This window comes from Ischnura elegans, chromosome 5 (assembly GCF_921293095.1).
Source record: "Ischnura elegans chromosome 5, ioIscEleg1.1, whole genome shotgun sequence".
NCBI lineage: Eukaryota > Metazoa > Arthropoda > Insecta > Odonata > Coenagrionidae > Ischnura > Ischnura elegans.
The window spans coordinates 128,434,252-128,455,793 of record NC_060250.1 but is presented as its reverse complement, the minus strand read 5'-3'; the positions used below and the strand labels follow the sequence as shown (position 1 = coordinate 128,455,793).

The following is a 21,542-nucleotide window of genomic DNA, read 5'->3' as shown; positions in this document are numbered from 1 at the left end:
CGACTCATTAGACATTTGCGGTGTATTACCTCAAATCTCTTTCATTTCTGCCGATTGGTTCTCGCGATATCGCACCGAGAGTGAGCGCGCGCAACCCCAGTCAGGCAATTTGGGTGGCACGCGGATTGCATACCCTCAACATTAGTTGATCAGATTCTCACCCATCGCAAAACCATAAAATTCTTTAGATATTCTTTAAACTTCGTCAATATAACCTCGAATGATATATTTATGTCTGTACATTGCCAAAGTGAGCTTAGTAGCAGTGGTTTGTTCTCCATATTTAAATCTTATATCTATAAGTGCTTCTATCTAAATTCAGCCTGTATGTTCGCAAAATATTTAACTTTGGGCCCGAATGGTCGTGATTAATGATGTCCGATTTTGAGAAATTTCTGATCTGAGACCCTGATGTAATTTTGTAGCCATCCTACATAGGGCATTTCTAATATCTTTCATTTCTACCCTTTGATTCCCTGGATATCAATTGATGTTTTGTATAACATAGATAACTAGATTTTTTTAATAAGATATTAGTATTTAGCTTCCGTATTTAATGAAATAAAAAGGATAAAAGAAAGTACGCTTATTTTAATTTGTAAAATGAACAGATATTATTTATTATAGCAACCTATATAGTACATTTAAAATTTTTATCAACAAATCAATGTATCGGTGATACACAAATCGAAGCCTTGAGCATCAGGAGTATTTTCTTCGTCTCCAAGTCGTTCGTTTTATTGCAATATGCTTTCAAAATTCGATTTTTTGAGTGCGAAACACTAATGGATAATCATTTCAAGGCGTAAGTCTCAAATAAATGTTTCCATTTGAAGGAATATTTCTCGGGTTTCCCCACCGGGTGTGGTTTTGGGTAATTACCTCCTCTCAATGTTTCAACGGCTGAGTCTGCCATCGTCTTCAGGGGTAAATCCATCGTGGAGACAAATTCTTTACGGTATTCCGTAAAGAATTAGGGAGCAATTATCCAAATGCCGTTGAACCGTTAGGAGCAATTGCCCACAACCACATCTGGTGGGAAATCCGAGAAATATTTCTTCAAACTACACGCCGGGAAAAACTAAAATTCTACAACTTTGGCCATTGCTTCTAAATAATGGGTAAAAATCGATGAAAATAGCTTAATCTTAATTATGGATAATAATTTGTATTTTATTTCTTGCGCAATCTTTTATGCTCACTAAACAGCATAGCTTTTTTCATGTCTCTTAATTTAAGCGAAAATATTGAAATTATAAGTCACTTTGGAAATAACAGAACAAATATTAAATATTTAGTTTACCATTGCATAAAATTTGGTTGCACCCCCAAAACGCCGAGAAAGATTCCATTACGACATCACCATACTACTACATTACTTCTAAATTAAACTCGAATCTAAATATAACAAAATGAAAGAGACATTTACCCAATGCTGCACGTTACGGAAAAATTATTGGAACCAATACCAAATCCGACTATGGAATTTCTCGTTTACTGCTAAAAATAATTGCGGAAATGACTTATTTATAGAAAATTAACTAACTGATACACTAATATTCGAGGTTTATATTTTTTCTATCTTGGAGTGCTCCTATAACTAATAGGAATGTGAGCAAAAACGGGCAAGTATATTTGCCGAATTCAATTTATTCATTTGATGAAAAAGGTTGAATAATTAAAGTTAAACTAAAAGCGCTTCGTTAAAAAAACTCGTGTTTTTTACATGGCGTCTTCTTATGAGTAAAAAAAATTACTCAGAGAATTCAGACTCCATTGTACTCTGTGTCGATGATAATTTCAATGATAGTATATTTAGCCAATGGCGCACCGATCTTAAAAATGTTTGTTAAAACGATCTTTCGTTAAAAATTATGCGAGCCTTCAAAGAAATAAAATAAAGCATGAAACGATGGAAATGCGATTTTAGATACGATAAGGGTGTTTTTAGGCTAAGTCACGTTTTCGGTCCATCATTGGCAATTCCGCTATGGTTGCAGGGCCATCGCTATTTCACTCCTTGCCTATCTTGCCTTCTTAGTCGAAATCTCCCAGAAGACTGACTCAACGACATCGATACAAGGTAAGCGTTCCCTTTTGATGCAAAGATCCCTTCAAGGCGACTTAGTTTCAGATGGGTGAGTCAAGGATTTTGAGAGGCCGCAGTACTTCACTCGGCACCTGAAAATTCTCATAAATATTGAAATCTACGTCATAGAGTCGTTAAATTTAATATTGATGAGAATTTGGCCTCAAGGTCTGCAAGGTACAACTCATTTTCCTCTTCTATCTTTCACTTCCGCTAGCAAAAATTTGAATGATCAAAAGAATAAGAAAAATGTTAAATATATACAGCACACTTCCTTTTTCAGTAGTTATTTCCAGCTAAACGTTCACGAGAAGAAAAAACTCCTGCTCTGAAAATAAGCGATGAAATAAATGTGAAGACTTGAAATGCATTTCTCTACTTAGGTGAATCTGAAAATGTAAGACAAAAGTTTAACTTCAGAGATGAAAGTTCTCCTCAGAATTATCGCAAATAGCAATTATAAGTACAATTTATTTAAACAATATTCGTATTTTATTAGCTATAAAATGTTAAAAAATGTACACCTATTAATTATGAAATTTCCATTTAGTCTATATCACATTGATTCCAGAAAAACAGTTAAAATGATATTAGAGATTACACTATTGGCGAAGGTTTGAAGCATCTGCTTCGTTAGAAATGATATTTTATCCATATAAAAGAACACATACATCTCTCGCCCAACCGGTCTTAATAAATGACGGATAATTCACGTCATGCATGAATCTTAAAATATTCATAGTGTATCAACTACATCCTTGTCAATATATGATTGAGCTTACAATTTAATAATGCAACCTCAGTATTTTCTCAACTCCAGCGTCCTATGCTTAAGCAACAGTCAATCTGACTAAAGACTGCTTCATATACTTCGATAATTTCAAGATGGTAACTGCTAATCCGATTTAAGTATTTACTAGTGAGTAATATCAACGAATACTACTCGGACCACATTATCATGGAAGTCATCGAAAGCGGCCTTGATCAACAATATTCAATCAGAATGCTGGCTTTCATCTGAGCAAAAGGATATATAGTAAATTCCATAAAACACGTGAGGAAAGAAGATAAAGTTTATGAAAGGAGAATTTCGAACATCAGCCAATCAGATGGCAACTAAACTTGATTGTTGAGCCAAACCATTGGTTAACCAAAATGCAGTGCAAAATCTGGCAACGTGATTGGCAACAAGCATTGACAATGGGAAGCGAGTCGTTTCAAGAAACGTCGACGGAAAAGAGGCCAACAATCCGGTGCAGAATCCGCGAAGAAAAATTTTAAATGATCTAACAGATTTTGCGCTAGTAATCCATCACGAAATAAGACAAAGTAACTTCGACTTGTGGGAGGTGCGTCTGAAGGGCACTGAAAATATCTGATACAATTTTTTAAATTCAAATGGAAAAGATTTCCAGTAATAAAAAGCATTCTTACACGTCTGAACTATAACTTGACCTAGACCCACAGATGCAAGATCCCATATAATAACAATTAGACGTGGGCGAAGATAGCGAAGTTCTTTCCTTTGATGCAAAGATTCCTCCATGGCAGTATGGTGCGAAGCGCTAACGGCATTCAAGAAATTGAAACAGACACACATAATTTATTCATCTTCAATGAATATAAGCGGGGCGAAAAATCCACAGAGGAAAAATCATTCGCCTTGACCGGGATTCGAACCCGGATCCCTCGATTTCCGGCCGAGTGCTTTAGCCAGTTAAGCTACCGAGGCGTCATTCTCCCCTGTGGAAATTTGTGGACTATACCGGACAAGGTGGCATGGACTGCTGAGCATATGATGCGACTAGCAGTCCAGGTCGTGCGCATGGCGCCACAGCCGGAGAGCAAAGCCCGAACTTTGAACACTAGAGGTGTTCGCTCTGGACTTATGAAAGTATACCGGGACTAGCCACGGTTTTCGCACTATTTGTGCATTGTGGTTGACTCCGTAAAAAGTTCCTCCGTAAATGACGCCTCGGTAGCTTAACTGGCTAAAGCACTCGGCCGGAAATCGAGGGATCCGGGTTCGAATCCCGGTCAAGGCGAATGATTTTTCCTCTGTGGATTTTTCGCACTATTTGTGCATTGCGGGTGACTCCGTAAAAAGTTTTCACCGTGGTTAGTCCCGGTATACTTTCATATGAATATAAGCGGTATAGCAAATAGCCGAAACACAGGATTGACAGAACTTTCATTGGTACATTTATGTTGGAACGTGCTTTCTGAATGAAAATGAGCATAAAATAATTGCTTGTATTGGAATGGAAATAATTACTTGGGTACGTTTCAACCAACGTTTCAGTTTCATATCAATATACTCGAACAATCAGTCGAAGTCTTTTTAACATTTTCAGCCAGAAGGTAAAAATTTTAACTTTGCCCCGAATTTTTTCAGTAGCGTAGTTGGCCGTCATCTATAGATGACGCTCGGTCTCAAAGTGATAAATGAGACAGTTTCATTTGCTTGAAGAAGCCTAAAAATGTTCTTAACCGAAACGATATAGCCATGCTGTGGCCGGATTCGGTTCCGTGTTTATCGTTACTACGCCGCGGGACTTGAAGTAAAGAAAGGGTTAGAAAATGGTACCTAATCCATGCATCATGCTCAAAATTGCTTTCGATTAGATATAAGATACAAAAGTCCTTAACATGGCGAAGGTTATTTGCATTTGGTGAAATTAACAAATGAATTTTTAAGACATTAAAAAATATTAGTAGGAAAATAAAGTGAAAGTACCGGTCCAATATGGATAAAAGGAATGTGGAGAAAGTAGAGGAATAGCGGAGGCTGAGGTAGAATATTAAAAAAAAGAACAGTGGCGATGAAAAGATGTCAGGTGAGGGTGACTGGGAGAGGTCAGCTGAGGTTGAAGGGAGACGGTAGAACAGGGAGCCATGGGATATTGATAGACAAAATTGAGGCAGGGTAAATGGGAAATTACCCTGCGAAAGACATTATGAGACAGGGATTGTTGCGTGTGTAACGAGGGGTAACGTGCAGAGAAAGAGGGAGAGAATGAATATCGGGCCGATGTGTGAGACAACTCCAAATTCAGGCGAGGAACTTCAAATCGCTTGGCGTAAATTAAATGAAAATGAATGCCATTACAATCCCTATAAAATTTTATATATAATGCATTATGTGTATCTGCGTACGAATAATGAGTGAGCCATATGCTTCAACATAATTCCTTCCCAGAAAGTCTACAAATAAATTGAATTGAAAGAAAAAGAATTCCAGTTTGATCGTATGAAAGTTTGGATATTATATTAGTTGCTTCCAAAAGGAATTTTTAAGTAATACAAGCAGCATTATTTAATGCTATTCTAACGTAGACAAAAAAGCAACATTATGTTTTGGCGAAAATTACCTCCATTTTTAATTTTGTACGTTAAGAATTAGATATTATTGTACCCATTCCGCAGGTTGTGCCACTAAGTTAGAAACAAATAAGATTAAGTTAGATCACAATTCTTGATTTAACTTTTCAATTTTAGCATATGCTTCCTAATGCCTAATTATGTTAAAATACAATACTAAATATTTCGTAAAAAGTTTTTAAAAATACCAGGTTCATGCAGAAAAAAAACTTATCATAATACTCACAAAACAAAGAGACATCGGATCTGTTGTACTATTCAAACTATGGCGGAGAGCATAACTTACCTAAAAAAAGAAAAAAAATATTTAGTTAAACAGGTATCATCATTGTAAATAAAATATGGCATGGTCAAACGCAAGCAGCCACATTCCTAACAATTTTAAGCATGAATTTAAATCCCAAGACACATAAATGCTTTTAATGCTATAAGAAAGTGTATACTATAGAAACGTAATATAAAACATGTACACTAAAATTTGAAATGGTAAAAATAAAAAAAATTTTAAGTCCAAATCGGTCCAATGCTGCCTAAAAATCATGGCATCGAGGCGAAAGGTTTCCATAACTATTAATTTGGAAACAACTCTTTATATAATATAAATAATGAAATAGAAAATTTCATTAGAATCATTTTCCCAACAGAAAACTCTATCTTTGAAACTTAATATGAGAGCATTTAGAACTACACCTATTGTATCGATGGATGATAAAACTAACTAAAGGAAAGCATTTCTAGCCCTCGTCCTCTCGAAAACAACTTGAAAATTACCGCCAGTGGCGTTGGTGCAGTTCGTGTGGCTGAAGAAGTTTGCTTGCCTTCCGCTTGGAGCCACATACCGAGCTCTTCGCCTTGTCTTCGCTGATCGAGACACGTGGCGCCACTTCAGCATAACCAATACGAATTGCATCCAATTGAATACTTTTCTTCGATTTGATTCTAAACTAAGCGCTCTTTGATCAACTTAGCCCCAAATGTTTCAAAGGAGATTTTTCAATCAAATGATGCAACAAGTATCAAACACCCAAGCATAAGAACAATGTAATAGATCAACGATCAACCATTAATTTATACATTCATGCTTTTTGTAAATAACCAAATTAGAAATGTAATCAAGTTCCAATGATTGATTCCCACTGAACCATATGAAATGGTTATTAAAATTCTGTCACGGTGAAATTTTAATTTCTAGGAACATGTCTTTATCTGACGAAATACTTTTGACGTCGGAGGACAAGTGTCCCAATAAATTTGGAGAAGGTGGGTCACCTAAACAATTTATTTTGATTAACAGTTCATTTTCATCCTGTTCAGTAAAAAGAGCAATTTCTAAATATTTGTTCTTAACATATCTACAGGTTGGACATAATACACATATAACATACTTTCCATATGTTTCCTCTCCTCGTTATCCCTTGTTTAAAGGAACAAAGAATGTTGATGCTATTCCCATATTTTACCATGACGCTCGGTCAATTAATCTTCCTCCCAGAAGTGTTTCAATGTTCTTTTCTCTAAGAATATCAATATATCATTATCTTTTTCAAGAAGTTATCGAGCATCAACTAGTCTTTCTTCAACTTTAAGTATCAACCATACAAAAAACAAAAGATCGAACCACTAAAATAACCAACCCCATCAGCTACAATTCAGTCGTAAAACGCAATAAAATAAAATATCTATCAATTAAAATTAAATTCTGAACTTGGGAGATGGCGTAAAACTTACATAAAGTTACGTACAGTAAGGTTAGGATCGAAAGCTTTCCAAAAATTAATAAATAATAATAATAAGTACAACAATTTATCGCATAAAAATGCCGTAGTTAATAGAAAAATGCTATGGATGATGCCAATGTATTCAGTGATGAGAGTTATTATCTTCCCACTCAATCACAAGCTACCAGGAAGTTAACAAGTGAATATAAAATAAATACGCTAACAAGTAAAATTCAATGGTTGTCATTTAAAGTGAATTCACACTCCTGCATTTTGATGGGTACTAAACTTACTCGATATTCTATATATAAAAATATTGAGGAGCCAAAACTGTTTCATATGATTTATAAATAAATACAAACTAAGAATATCCTTACTGAGAAATATTCCGACATCATTCCTCGTGCACAAACATCATGTATTCTTCTAAAAGAACTAGGTGTTAGTACGAAAACCGGTTCACTATTATTATCTAGTATCTTTAGTCCCAATAGCAGGCTGATATGAGTAATTGTTCTCGACCATTATTTTAATGCAGTGTCAATGAGAATTACATTGTAAATGGGAAATTACCCTGCATGTATGCAATTAATATTACATGTATGTCATGTGTGTGAACGTCATTCACGGCGTAAAAAGAAAGCTCAGATCGATATAGTCGATCAAAATGCCATTCATTATGAGAGTGAAAAGCCGTAAGTTTTATATCCCAAAATAAGGAATTCATTGCATAGCAGAATATCATTTCAAATGGCTAAGAGTCAGTAGAAGTCATGCTGAAACGGGTAAGAGTTGCGGTACTGAAAATGAATCCTCACAAAACAATTCACACCCCAAAATATGAAAAGAAGAAGTTATGAAATAGTTTCAATCTCAATTGCTCCAGACAACCTTCTATTTACTGACCCAAAAACTTAACAGAATGACCAAATTATTCATCAAAATTCAAATTGTAAACAACCAAAAGATTCCGATAAAGCCAATTATAGCCAGTATAGTTGCCATATTAGTCCTCCGAACTGACAAAATGAATCACTGAAATTTAATTGAATCATGAAATGAAAAATAAATCATTTTGCCACAAATGAAAATAATTTAGTACCTTTGTATCATTATTAGTTGGAAGAAAGACGTTGATAAATGATTAGAGAAAATTTATATTGAATTGTGCATGCTAATATTAAAATCAAATAATTCCTACATTTAATTATCCAAGGAGCTAAAAGAAGCAAAATGATAAAAAATAAAGTTAACGATGCATTGAATCACAATCGGAGAATATGCTACACGAAAAAAAAAACATTTCAGTTTGCATAATTTGTTGGTACCCTTTTCCGAGGGCATGCAAAGCAGGAAAATACTCAAACTCTTGAGAATTCTACGAAGCATCCTTTAGTTTCTCTTTTGTTTTGGGAATAATTTTTGAATTCATTATTATAGCTCTTCTCCAATTCTATGAACACATTACAGGTCGTGCAAACTATTCTTTTATTTATAACGTATTTTCGCCTTTAAGTATAATAAAAACAGGCAAAAAATGAATTAAATTTAATTTCTAAAGGTTCTTTTTCAAATAATTCATAGGAGCATCTTACCCGCTTTATACCATTCGAACACATAATTTATTTGGTAATGCGCATAGAGCCAAATTCAAATGTATCCTACAAAAATGTCCATCGCAATGACTCCTTCCACATCCTTTAGGGACAACATTGTTGAAGCACCCATTCCTTCAAGACAAAGACGGAATGAACCAAGTTTTATTACCTTTTCATTTGCACGGATGACGACTTAAACATGGTGATAAAAAAGGTGACAAACAGACACAATGCAATTGGGTCACAAATTAAATTTTATTGTACGTTACTTCACCAATCTCCGAAACACCTGACAAAGAATAGGTCTATTTTATTAATACGAATCAAATCCACTGAAAAAATAGAATATCCTTTGTATGAGAGAATTTTGGATCTACAAAAAATGGTAACCTTATTATCGTCTATTTTTAAATGAACTGTAAAAATTTTAAACTTTTAATAAAAATATTGAATAGTAAACTGCCCGAAATAATCATAAAAATTATTGTAAAACCCGAATGATCAACATTCAATGCAAAAACATCGGTTTCTTATCCTCTTTAACAATTTATGTCAACAATGATGGATGTTTACAATTCTCCCTTTCTTGTTTCGATAAATGGTTTGCATAAGACGTATTCATGAAGAAGCTCATGGCCATATTATTATATTAGATCTATTCCATATTAGACCATATTCTCATATTGTTATATTAGATCTGAATGATAACTAATCGCATGGCAGATGAATTTTTTAATCATTATGTGGAATAAAAATGAACTCTTTAGCGCAGACAATATTTGCAGTTTTTCATGCCTAATTCCTTATTGTTCATAACAGATATGTTACTTTATTTACGAGTTCCTTCTTTGGGGGTGGTAAATTTTAGAGGAATGATGGTAATGTGTTAATAAGAGCTCATATAGGATACTCCGTTTTTGTATTGAAAGCACGGAAATTTTCCGTACAAGTCTTAAGTTTAAGAGGTAGTTAAATAGAAAATCGAGATTTTGAATGTGCGTGATGGAGACTTAGCGTCTATAGCGAACGTCCAGCCATCTTGCGGAAGTAATCTGAACTAGCTTCAGCGAGGTTTGAAAAGGCTGTGTAAACCCCTAAGGGCCCCGGGTTATTCAAAGCGTTTAAAGGTAAACAAAACCTGCTGAATGACTCAGGTTTACAAAAATCACCCTGTTAGGAAAGAACCTTTCTAAGCGAGATTCATACACATCGTGGATCCAGGATTCTTATTAAATCGAATGGAGAAAACTGAGACTTTCTCACAAAAAAAGAGACAGGGCTCGCCTTAAAATCTAACCCCAATAAAATTTAAATATTTAGAGTAGGTAGCATATAGTAGATTTACACTTATTATTCCATACCATATACGGACAAAAAAATTCGTCAATTTTATGAAATAATATATTTAATGAGCTATATTTTCTAACGATAATAGTAAACTATCAGTTCAATACACATTCATAACACGAATTTATTTATTTAGAAACATGGCTTATTTTAGGGATCCAAATGAACAACAAGGCATAGAATAAAACTTTTAAATGTCAACTTTTAGTCATGGACAGTCTAATGGAATATAACACGAGTATTTCACACCAATTGAAGGAAGTTGGTAAAAATGAGTGAACATTCATTATATGCTCCTTTAATTGTTCTTATTCGCCTTAAGTGAACATTCTAGTGCATTCCTAGGGAAAATCGCTAAACGAAGAGAGAGAAATCAACCCCTAAAGTTTAAAAGCACATTAGAATCCGATTAAGCAGGCACAAGCCAGGCATAGCGTAGCCATAAATAACCAAGATGGTATTGTCCACAGTCTTAAAATATAAGATTCGAGTACTTCAACACTGAAAAATTAACTCAAACTCTTCAAAAACAAAAAGTCGACGGTCAGCAATATCCTAAATAGAGGAAAATCACAGTTATCTGGTTTTTCCCACACATTGTCATACTTTGAGAGCTTTCACTAAGCTATAACACACCGCACCAACTCAGACGGTAAAGAGCAATAAATATTGCAACTACGGAGTAAACTTCAGATGTTGAAGGAAGTGTCCATTTTCATGCCGAAACGGCTGAGTTCGTTGGAGAAACTGCATGAACGGGAGTAGAACACGTGCGGCACTTCGAAAGGCATTGGCTTGTGACGACCGTAGTCCATGGAGGTCGTCCTGTACATTGGATTCCCGTGTTCCTTAGCGTAACGTGACACGGGCGAAGCTTCCAGCCATGCTGGGAATGGAAGCATTTATTAGTATCATAATGACCCCCGACATGGGCTCATGTGTTAGAACGTTTTAAAGTCAATAATCATGCATTTAAGTTTTAAACATAGCGCAGCATTTCTCATGTCAATTTATGCCCTTTATTTATAATTTTTATTATAATGTATAAAATTATATTTATATTCAATATAAAAGAACGGTCAAAAGCAAATATCATGTGCTAGTATCACCTTAACCCGTAACTTTACAACAACTATTGATGCATTTTGTATTAAGCGTTCGTAATCAATTAATCCATAATGAAATTATAATCGTACGGCGAGCTTAACATTTAATAAATATCATGTACGTACCCAGTAGGAGCACTTTATGAAGCTCTTTTAGCAACTATGCTAATAAATTCATCAAAAGTAAAGCACAACTTACGAGGAAAGTTGCTGATGGCTTCAAACGTATCTGCAGCTCTGGGAATATTTTTTAATCCCAGTTTTAAATTATGGTTATCCGTATTGCAATTTCGACCATCCATACTATAATTACCTTTCTCTCAAGATACACTTCTTTTATCTGTAGTGGGTAATACCACGTAAATGAGGAAGAAATGAGTAGGACTGTAATCCGAGGCACCAGCCTCAACGGCGAACCGTGCGAGCCATGCTTCAGAACGTAAACACGTTGCCACAGTGACTAAGAAATCAATAAACACCAACGAAATGTCGACTCGTTCGTAAATAAGTGCCTGTGTAAAATTCCGATCGATTTGAAAGTGGATATTTAGATGGAATGGTTAGTAATATCATGGCCTTGATTTATCAAAAGCAGAAATCACAGTTTCACTCAGTTTCTCGCAAATATGGCAACGTGTAATGCTTGGTTAGCTTAAAACTACTTTGCTTGCTTTTAAAATCATGAGGTCCATAGCTTAAAAGAAATTCTTATAAATCGAGAATAATAAGAGTTTAAAAAAACCTAGGGTGATTGCTTTAAACACGCCCAAAGTAAAAAGTCCTCAAATTGCAAGGAGGCCACATTAAAGGAATAATCTGCCTACCACGTACCTAAGTCTAGTCAGCTCTATCCTAAACCAAGTGAACAAACTAAACCAACTTTTGCGTTGAATAAATCAAAGAGTCCACAAATATTTTTTTTTATTAAATAACCACAAATACCAAGTTTAATTTGAAGCAAATATAGCAACGTGTAATGCTTGGTTAGCTTAAAACCACTTTGCTTGCTTAAAACCATGGCTTCATATAGGAAACCAATACCTCCAACTACGTATATCTAACTTTTGTTTTTATGCGGTGCGTTAGAATGTAGCGGTGAAAAATAACTGAAAACTGAAGTGCAGTGCCTTAAAAACTTACCAACTACACTGCTATAATTCTTTCCATAAGCAAAAGAATAGCTGCCTATAACTTATAATAGTCGATAATAAATTGGATTTAGAAATTTTCTTGAAATCGAATAAAAATAATGTCTTTCTTGGTTTGAATTCCTGCAGTTACTTAATGAATACTAGCCAATTGAGAATAATTGAAAACAAATTCACTTCATAAATAGATGCATGCTTCCAATCATCATAATTTAAATTCATGTTTAAACTGCAATGCCGACGGGATAATAAATACCATTTAAAACCTTCTATAATTAGCAATATTTTGCATAGTTTCAGAGATTTAATATGAAACACATAGCATAGTGTGGATGAACTTGCCCAAATATTGTAAGTATTTTAACGATAGCATTTTTATATAATTAATTAATATTTATAATACCTATGAAAGTAATATAATTTTAATTTTATCATCAGCAAAACCCTTCCTTTATAAACCTGTAATTCCACCATTATTTAAAAAAATATTCCACCTCATACTGTGTGATAACTTAATTACAAAGCGCGATAGTTTACATAACTTGCCTCAAGGAAAACATATATTTTAACTCATCAAAACGAGGAAAAGTTACAAATGTGTAACCTTCCATGCCAATAAATAAATAAATTTATTTTCAGCGCTACTGCTAAGAATTTTCTTGGCAATTACGGATAAAACCATTATCGTATTTTTATCGTCTTTTTCGTAGAATATTGCAACCTCACGATTTTAAGTTTCTACTTCAAAGGCATTAGCCTTCCTGACATTGGCCTGGAATTGATCCCGCAAACGCCAAGTTCTTTGACATTTCCGTTGCTAGGGAAGGATAAATATTTACTACTCATATTTTTGCGTTTCCATCCTATTTCATCTAAAATTCTTCTAAATCTTCGATCCATGACAGGCGGTTAAGCTGTAAGGTTACAAGATGAAATCTAGTAAAAACTTTAATGGCCCTGATAAGTAGATAAAAATATAATTCCACCATATATTCGAAATCAGGAACAGTAATACTTTGTCAAGGCATTAATTCACTGGAAAAAAAGGAGCAAGTGTAGGTAGAAATGGTGATTTTTATATTTTTTGCCCTCATTTTCACATATTTTTTGTCCATGGCCTACGCACTTAAAAGACTTCGAAGGATAACGACATCCCCAGATATCGAATCAGCTTCACTTAATGATGAATCTGTGATCAGAATCTTTCCCCGTCTTATTCGTGAAACAAAACTTTCTGAACGGATTGCGGATACCAATGACGAGAATAATTGAAGTTCTAGTTACTCATTCCTATTTTGTGTCTTAGAACAAGATATTTCCTGGTTATCTAGATTCATAAATCGGTGTAGGTTGAGAATTGGATAACCTACAACAAAATCCGATCTTACGAGGTTCGAGGACGAATATTCCACCTTTTCAAGAATCAAATACTTACTGATTTATCAGAATCAGTGTATTCCTGGATTTCAAGAGTCTTAGATGTTTTTAAAAATAATCATCCAAAACCGTCAAAGCTATAGTAGTTTCTTTGACTACCTATCGTTAAAATGCCATTTTCCGCTTGAAATGTGCTCTTTCTCTTTCATCAAATGTGAGTCCATTAGATGAAGCTTTTTATATTGTTTCAAATTTTACAAGGTTTTGGTTAAGATTGTTTGATTATAATGTATTTGGGATTTTTTACAGCAAATTTTCTATTCCTCCAAAAAAGTGTCTTCGGAAACCAGGCACAGTCCAGACAACATTTGCGCCATATTTACTGAGGAAAACCCCGAAATTTGCAAGCAGCACCTCGACGGCAGTTACCTACGGGAGAAATTGATGATGGCCATACAATTGTGACAATGAATAATGCTTAAGGTGAGTCATTCTTAAACATAGGAAAAATATTTATAAGTACGCCACAACCTAGTCTAGGTGAGATAATTTTAAGCCACAAATAGTCATTTACACAATCCATGCAATAAAATAGTTCCGTACAATTTCAGCGTTTGCAGAACTCTGTGCAAGCCATGTAATGTCAGCATAAGGTGTATTTATTTTAAATCTGTGAGCAAGTACCTAAATTTTATTGTTTAAGAATGTAACGGGCAGCCTCAATGAGCGTTAAAAATAAACGATAACACATGAATAAATATCCACTTTAGAAAATGGAAGTTTAAATTCTGTTATTTTGTCACCATTTATAATATAGGGGTGGTAAATAAATACTAATTGAACTACAAATGGACTTTTCAACCTCGAATCACAATTGAAAATAAACGGATACACATTTTTTTAAGGCAGCTAAATTTTGTTAACTTCATTTCCCATTGGCCATTGGCATGACCCTGCGAACGCCGAGTTACCATTCAAGAAAGCCAAAACGAACTTGCATATTTGTATGCAGAGAGCATATGATTGCGAGCATACGAACAGACGACAATGTTCAGGTCATTTAAAAGCAATCACACACAAGAATGCGGTTCAAGTGCATCGAGGACAGGTAAATTGGATCAGATATTTTCACCAAACGCTTTCAGAGTATTTCACCATGTTTTTTCTTGTTTTATCAAGGACCACTTGGGTGGAAAAACTGTAAAACTTAGTGAAATTTGTAGGTTTCAATCGCTCCTAAATTTGTAACACCTTTAGTAATTAGTGTTAGTTGCTGCCCAAATCAAAGATAAAAGCAGGCTCATCTCACTAAATATTCACTCAAGGGCGAATGTTGTTACCGTGTATTTGTGTCCATGTAAAGCCTACTAGCCTATCCTATTTCTCATCCAAAAAATTATGATAGATGCCAATTTCTGAAAAAATAATTCGATTTCTTCAGAAAAAATTAATATAATATTTTTTTACAACTAAATAAATGCTATTCATGGTGAAATAAAAACACAGTACTATTCCACAAACTTATATTTTTGCAGTCTACTTGTTTCGACGTTTACACCGTCATTATCAAGACTAATTGTCTTGATAATGATAATTTAGAAGTCTTGATAATGACGGTGTAAACGTCGAAACTAGTAGACTGCAAAAATATAAGTTTGTGGAATAGTACTGTGTTTTTATTTCACCATGAATATTTCATCGTTCCACCAAGTAACGCCCAAATCTGTTGATTTTAAAGAAATGCTAATTTCGTGAGACATCATTATTTCAAGTGCTGGATTTGTAGCTTAAATTTTCAAGAGTAATGGATGAAATAAAGTTCTTTTAATACTTCTCTCTCTTAATAGTTCTCCAACTTTGTCATGTTTTGAATTCGTTTAAGTAAACGCGTTTCGAAGTACGTACATATAATCTAATAGCAGCTCATAATTGATTGGGCAGATGGTATGAAGTCAACTTTTGCGCTAACCGTAGAAAATATATCTAATTTCGCAATTAATCTCACTCTTTCATTTGCGATGAAATGAAGGCAAGAGAAAATTATAGGTTGAGGTGACTTTCTCGAACGAAAGATACCTCAATAAATAGACCCCGGCACTAATTTAAGAAAAAACCATTTACAGGAATGGACAGGTGTAGTTTGACGATCATACTTATCAGCGTCACAGTTAGTTTGAATCATCAGGCTTAATTTCCTCCTGAATTAAAACATCATCTTCAACTCAGGTTTCAAAGCTATGAATTTTAAGTATTCCAGTAGATTATCACGTCGAATGAGATTCGATGCAAACTTCTCGATTCTGAGATTTCTAAGGATTTCAGAGAATCCGTCGGCTTGAAAGAATTTGTTTGAAAAGAAAAAAGTTTGAACTTTCGTTACAATGGAGTTGAAAACTCATGAAGAGCGTCTGTTAGTTGTCAACTCAAATGGCCAACTCGACTAAGAGTGCCATTAATGCGACAAGCAATTAGTTGTTCATGAGTCCATTGGTTTGTACTGTGATTAAATCAATATGAGTTTTCTTCGGTATTTCATTCTTACTTGTACCTTGTAATTTTCACATAACGCGACCCAGGTTTCGATGAGTTATTTTTTCAGGCAAATATTATGATGTATTTATCTTATTATTGTTATCTAGTTAACTAACGGAGGAAGAGATGAATTTTAAAACGGACGCCAGAAGAGGGGAAAAGGATGGGTAAATATATTCGGTTATCAGAGTGCTGTCCTGACTTTCAATAGTTTTTCAAATTTCCAACTACTCTCTAGTGTCCAATTCACGGCGGTCGTTCAATTATTTAAATTGTTCATTTTAAAATTGCTCCTACTACCGTTACATATTAAGTGTTTATATTATATTATATTGAATGTATTATATTATGCTATGTAAATATTATATTAAGTGTTTAGCAAAATTACTTTTATCATCACTGTTATTTTGGTAAGCACTCAACCGAAGCTTCTTCCTGTCTGCCCAACGTAGACACCATTGCAATCACTGCATTTCAACGGATACACTCCACATCTGTCTACCTAAAAGTCTTGTCAGTCTATCTGATCCTAGCATTTCACAAGCAGTCTCCTTAGAGTGGCATTAGGTTTAAATGTCATGCGGAATTTGTCTGTAGGTGAACGATGAGCCATTTTCACACAATGTGCATCTTGGTACGTCAGTGTGCACCACTGTTTCTTTGTATTTTCGTCCGCCGAAAACATTTGGTCGATAGCCAATCTTCTCTGTTTTTTAAATATCAATTTGTCTATTAAATTTTGGGAATGACCGTTGGCTGAAGCTATTTGATTAACAGTGAATTGTTCTTTCTTAAAGTCTTCTTTTGACAGTGGTACGCTTAACAGGCGATAAATCATGGAATAAAAAGCTATAAGTTTGTGTGAGTACTGGTGAAATATCCCAGAAAACTTATAATGGAATACCAGAAAGTTAATAAAAGTTAGTGAATTTTAAATCAATATGGTTGGGGTCATCATTAGCCAATTTACCGTAAGTTAAGCTGCCAAGTAAGGGACGCTTTAGGTCTTACTTAATAAAAAAAATAACCGTAAATCCTTCCGATTGACCTATTTAAAACACACAGAAGCAGTCTCTTAAGCGAGTGAAGTGGAACTCGGCGAAATATGTGCATTTTTCCACTCGGTTCTACGCGAAGTGGGCACATGGTGGACTTCCGGCGCCCCCATAGACAGGCATAGCGGCGCCAAGAAGGCTGGGAACTTGGACGCCAAGCGCGTAGACGATTTCAGGAAGCATTTAATACGATCCACGGTCGCAAGAGACAATCTAGCTCTACTGAGAAAAGAAGCGTAGAGAAGAGACACAATTCCACAAATAATGGAAGACCACATCTACATCAGACCACTAGATGCGTTGTGGGTAAACTCTTATCGGAATTCCCAGCGACCAATTTGGATCTTCTAACTCGGTGGGATTCCCGAGATGAATTTACCCACGATTATTCGCCGGGTAAGCATCAAATAATATTTCTTTAGATACGTAGTTGCTAATCGCGCATTTGATTGTCCACAAAATTCGCTATTTGAGTCGCATTAATTGTTCGAAATGATATCTATTGTTTTCAATAACTTTCCAATGCTAATCCCCGAGAGTGCAAACACAATTGCTCACTTTCAGGAATTCTTCTGCACCAAGGCATCTTATCCGCTGGCGTTTCGGAGTCCGATTTGCTATCCTTTTTCAAAGATACTAGGTTTCATACAAGCAATGAATGAAAACGTATAGTAAATTCCATAAAAAACTTTAAAAAAGTAAAGATAGAAAATAATGAAAAAGCAAGTGGCGAGCATCAGGTAATCAGACGACAAATAAACTTAATTTTTTTTAAGTCCGACCAACGACCAATTTAATTCAATGTGAAATCTGAATCAATGAGATAAAAACGCCTTGAAAATGGGAATTAAGTCGTTTTCCAAAACATGGGTGGAAATGGCGTCAATAACCTAGTAAGTATAAAGCACGAGAAAAAATCCTAAATGCTTATTAATCATTAGGGAAAAATTTAATCGCATGATATTTGGATATGAATGGATATAAATCGTGGCATCAGAAATCAGTGGCAGTGGCATCAAAAATCAAGCTTTAACGAGACGTATTGGTGCTTCTGCTATTTAGTCCTTTTTTAAAATTCAGTCAGGTGCAGACGAAAATTCTAGGGTTTCAGTCAGCTTTGAGTCAAAATATTGGTACAGAAAATATAGCCTAGAAAAAATAAGGGCTCAGAAGAAATCTCTGCTGGCTCAACAAGACGCCAAACTATCATCGAATTTAAATGAAAACCAATGGACACTTTGGAATTAGAAACAATTTAGATAGATGTTCGAATTAAATGTTTTTATGCCACAAATTAACTGCCGTAAAAACTTTCTTAGAACATTTACGAAACATTAGCGTGAAAATCGTACTTAGGTAACACCACTCGAACAACGTCAACGTTTTCTTGCGCAGGAGTGCATCATTTGAAGCTCATTGTACGCATGGTATTGAAAAGAGAGAAAAATTTGTGCAATATAATTACATTATTATTTGTAGAATATTATTTAAAATAATTTACATAGTTTAGCTATTGTATTATAAGAGATTTCCGCCCCTCAACACTTTGCGTGCCATGGGCGTAATATTACGTCCTGTTAATCTTTCGGAAGATTAATTGCCATGGACGTAATGTTACGTCTTTCTGTTTTATTGACTTTGTTTGCGTGAAGCGGTAATATTTCTTAAACAGTTTACTGCTTTGTGGTTCTGTTATTTGAAAAATCAACTTCTCAATGGAAAAAGAGTTCTTTCAATGTATTGAGGAAGAAAAGTCATCTGTAGCTATCGGCACACTTTTTTCAGCCTACTTTGTGTGAAAATTCTTTGGAGGATAGAACACTTCGTTGAGGGTGCATTGCCCCTTTTTGTCATCCAGGATTTTGAATAATTTTCTTGGAGCAATGCTTTTGTATGATTTCCATGGTTTAAATATTTCAAATTGAGCGTAATAAGAAATATTATACATTTTACGGCAGTACATAATTTGTTGCAATTTTTTTATTTTTCAAAACCATTAGGTTTTCATTATTAAAATGTATATTTAAAAGCAAGCAATAAATGTTATTCAACTCATTCATGAAGAAGAGCAAAGTCCATTTTTATTGAAATATTTAACTGATATAAATATATTTTTGATGCTAATGTTTAAAAAAAATTGCGAATTTAGTACAAATGGCTGGATTTTTCAGTAACACTTTGAAATAAGCGGCCGGCACTAAAAGTGTTAAGAAATATTTAATTTCATTAAGTAGAAGGCAATTAATTATACGTATGAATACTAAGCAATCTAACTTTTAAGACTCTGCATTGAAAATGTAGCCTTCGTCAGACTACGTCGTTAAAACCATGTTCCTAATCTAGGTGGTGTCATCGTTGTGAGAACGCATTAAAGCAGCCCATCAGTAATTTGGGACGACGGAGGAGAATTTATTGCTCGATGAGGAAGTCGAGGATGAAGAAGACTACGGGATACTAGCCTTGTCACGGAGCCATTAATAAAGGACTGCACTTCACTCAGAAAAGAGGGTGAAATTAACCTATTTCTTCCCCTAAGTCATATAGAACATACCGTACAATGCAACGTCTATTTCTCTTCTCTTGACGCATGTTTTAGTCACAAAATATCATCTAAAAATAAGCTTCAAGGAATAATAACCTATCGATTATTTTATATAATTTATCATGCAATAAAATTATTTTCATCTAGATGAATTCACTATGAATTTATGAAAAACGGCATAACAGAAAATAAAACAACAGCAGATATTTGGCACAAGTTCTCTTAGAATGATATCTTAGCATGAGAGACCAAAAGAAAGTTAAGCTTAAATATACAATTGTATATTCCACCGACTTCAAGTATTCATAAGAGCTCTACTTTTTCGCAAGGAGAATTTTCCGGTTAACACTAAAGCTTGAGATAGTTAGAAATCCATAATAGTTTGGGAAAATATTAAGTTACAGATTCATTAGACATGATCGGTTTTGGCGTTTAAGCCTTCCTCTCTGGCCTACTAGCCAAAACGGGTCGTGTCTAGTAAATTTGTGTAAATATTTATAAGGGTTTTCATTGCCTGCATTAGTCATATTAGCAGCACAAAAATATTACTAAGTGATCCAAGATTCCACTAATATCTCAGTTCAATTAAGAAAGTAAACGATTCGCCAGAACCAAAATAGGCTGGAATTTACACGGAATGATTGAGCAAACATCCCGGAGTAATAAGAAATAACGGACAACAGCGATTACATTCCAGGAACTCATATTTCAATATTCTTTGACGATAAAAACATATCAGCATCAATAAAAATGCACATGTTCATTAATCTACTAGTAGATGGAGCAGCAGACAAAAATGCAAAAACTGCACCAATGAAAAAGATTCTCGAGGTTTCAAATTAGGTTTCCGATCGGCAGAATCCCAGCATCTTCATCAAAATGCCACAAAAGGGTGTATGTATACATAGCATACATATATACACATATTTATCCTGCGCCCGATTCCATCTTCCTCCCTCCATCGCGCTAACCACCTGATCCCTTCCCATAATTCAAGGGGACGGGCGAACCACACGCCCACCGCCTCCACCCAACGCATTTGTAGACGTCTTCATATTTCCAACGGACTACACCTCATCTCTTCACGCTCTTATCTCCTCCAACACGTGGGCTAAAAAAGATATCATCAGAGCACATCTATCATTTCCTAATCCATTAAATTATCCATTAAAGTACTTCAAATTACCATTTAATGTACGATTTTTCCTGGTTGTAACTAAACCTTTTGAGTGGGAAAAAATCCATGCCAAGTATCTACCTCATGAATAAATTTAGATGCAAAGGAATCACTCCATGATTGAAATGTAAAGCCGCCACTTCAAATCCAATTTTTGCATACAACATTCATCTCATATCTTAATTGATATTTAAATAGCTACGTAATTTTATCGTAATTTTAACCCGCTATAAAAATTATATTTTGCACGAATTTGAATATAAATTACTTCTTTTAACGGATGGAAAATTACGATGGGTATTTATTAACGGCTCAATATCCTCCAATGGAAAAACGAAGGACAATACGACAATAACCACTTTTCATGCTCACAAAATTTTCCTATTCTTTACCAGTATTTTAAGTTAACGTGAATCAGACAGCAGTAATGGTCATTAACTACTAATTTACTATAAGTAGGCATTGAGATGAC

General features: G+C 34.7%; 2 long non-coding RNA genes across 2 annotated transcripts; one reads left to right on the top strand and one right to left on the bottom strand.

Annotated features, from left to right (window-relative positions):
- Window positions 1-10,247: 10,247 nt before the first annotated feature.
- On the bottom strand, window positions 10,248-11,678 carry LOC124159891. The gene is made up of 2 exons (XR_006865055.1): window positions 11,439-11,678; window positions 10,248-11,019 (listed from the first exon to the last, which is right to left on the bottom strand). It is a non-coding gene; the product is annotated as an uncharacterized LOC124159891 (long non-coding RNA).
- A 1,575-nt stretch (window positions 11,679-13,253) lies between these two features.
- On the top strand, window positions 13,254-20,014 carry LOC124159890. The gene is made up of 3 exons (XR_006865054.1): window positions 13,254-13,978; window positions 14,074-14,247; window positions 19,695-20,014. It is a non-coding gene; the product is annotated as an uncharacterized LOC124159890 (long non-coding RNA).
- The last annotated feature ends 1,528 nt before the right edge of the window (window positions 20,015-21,542 follow it).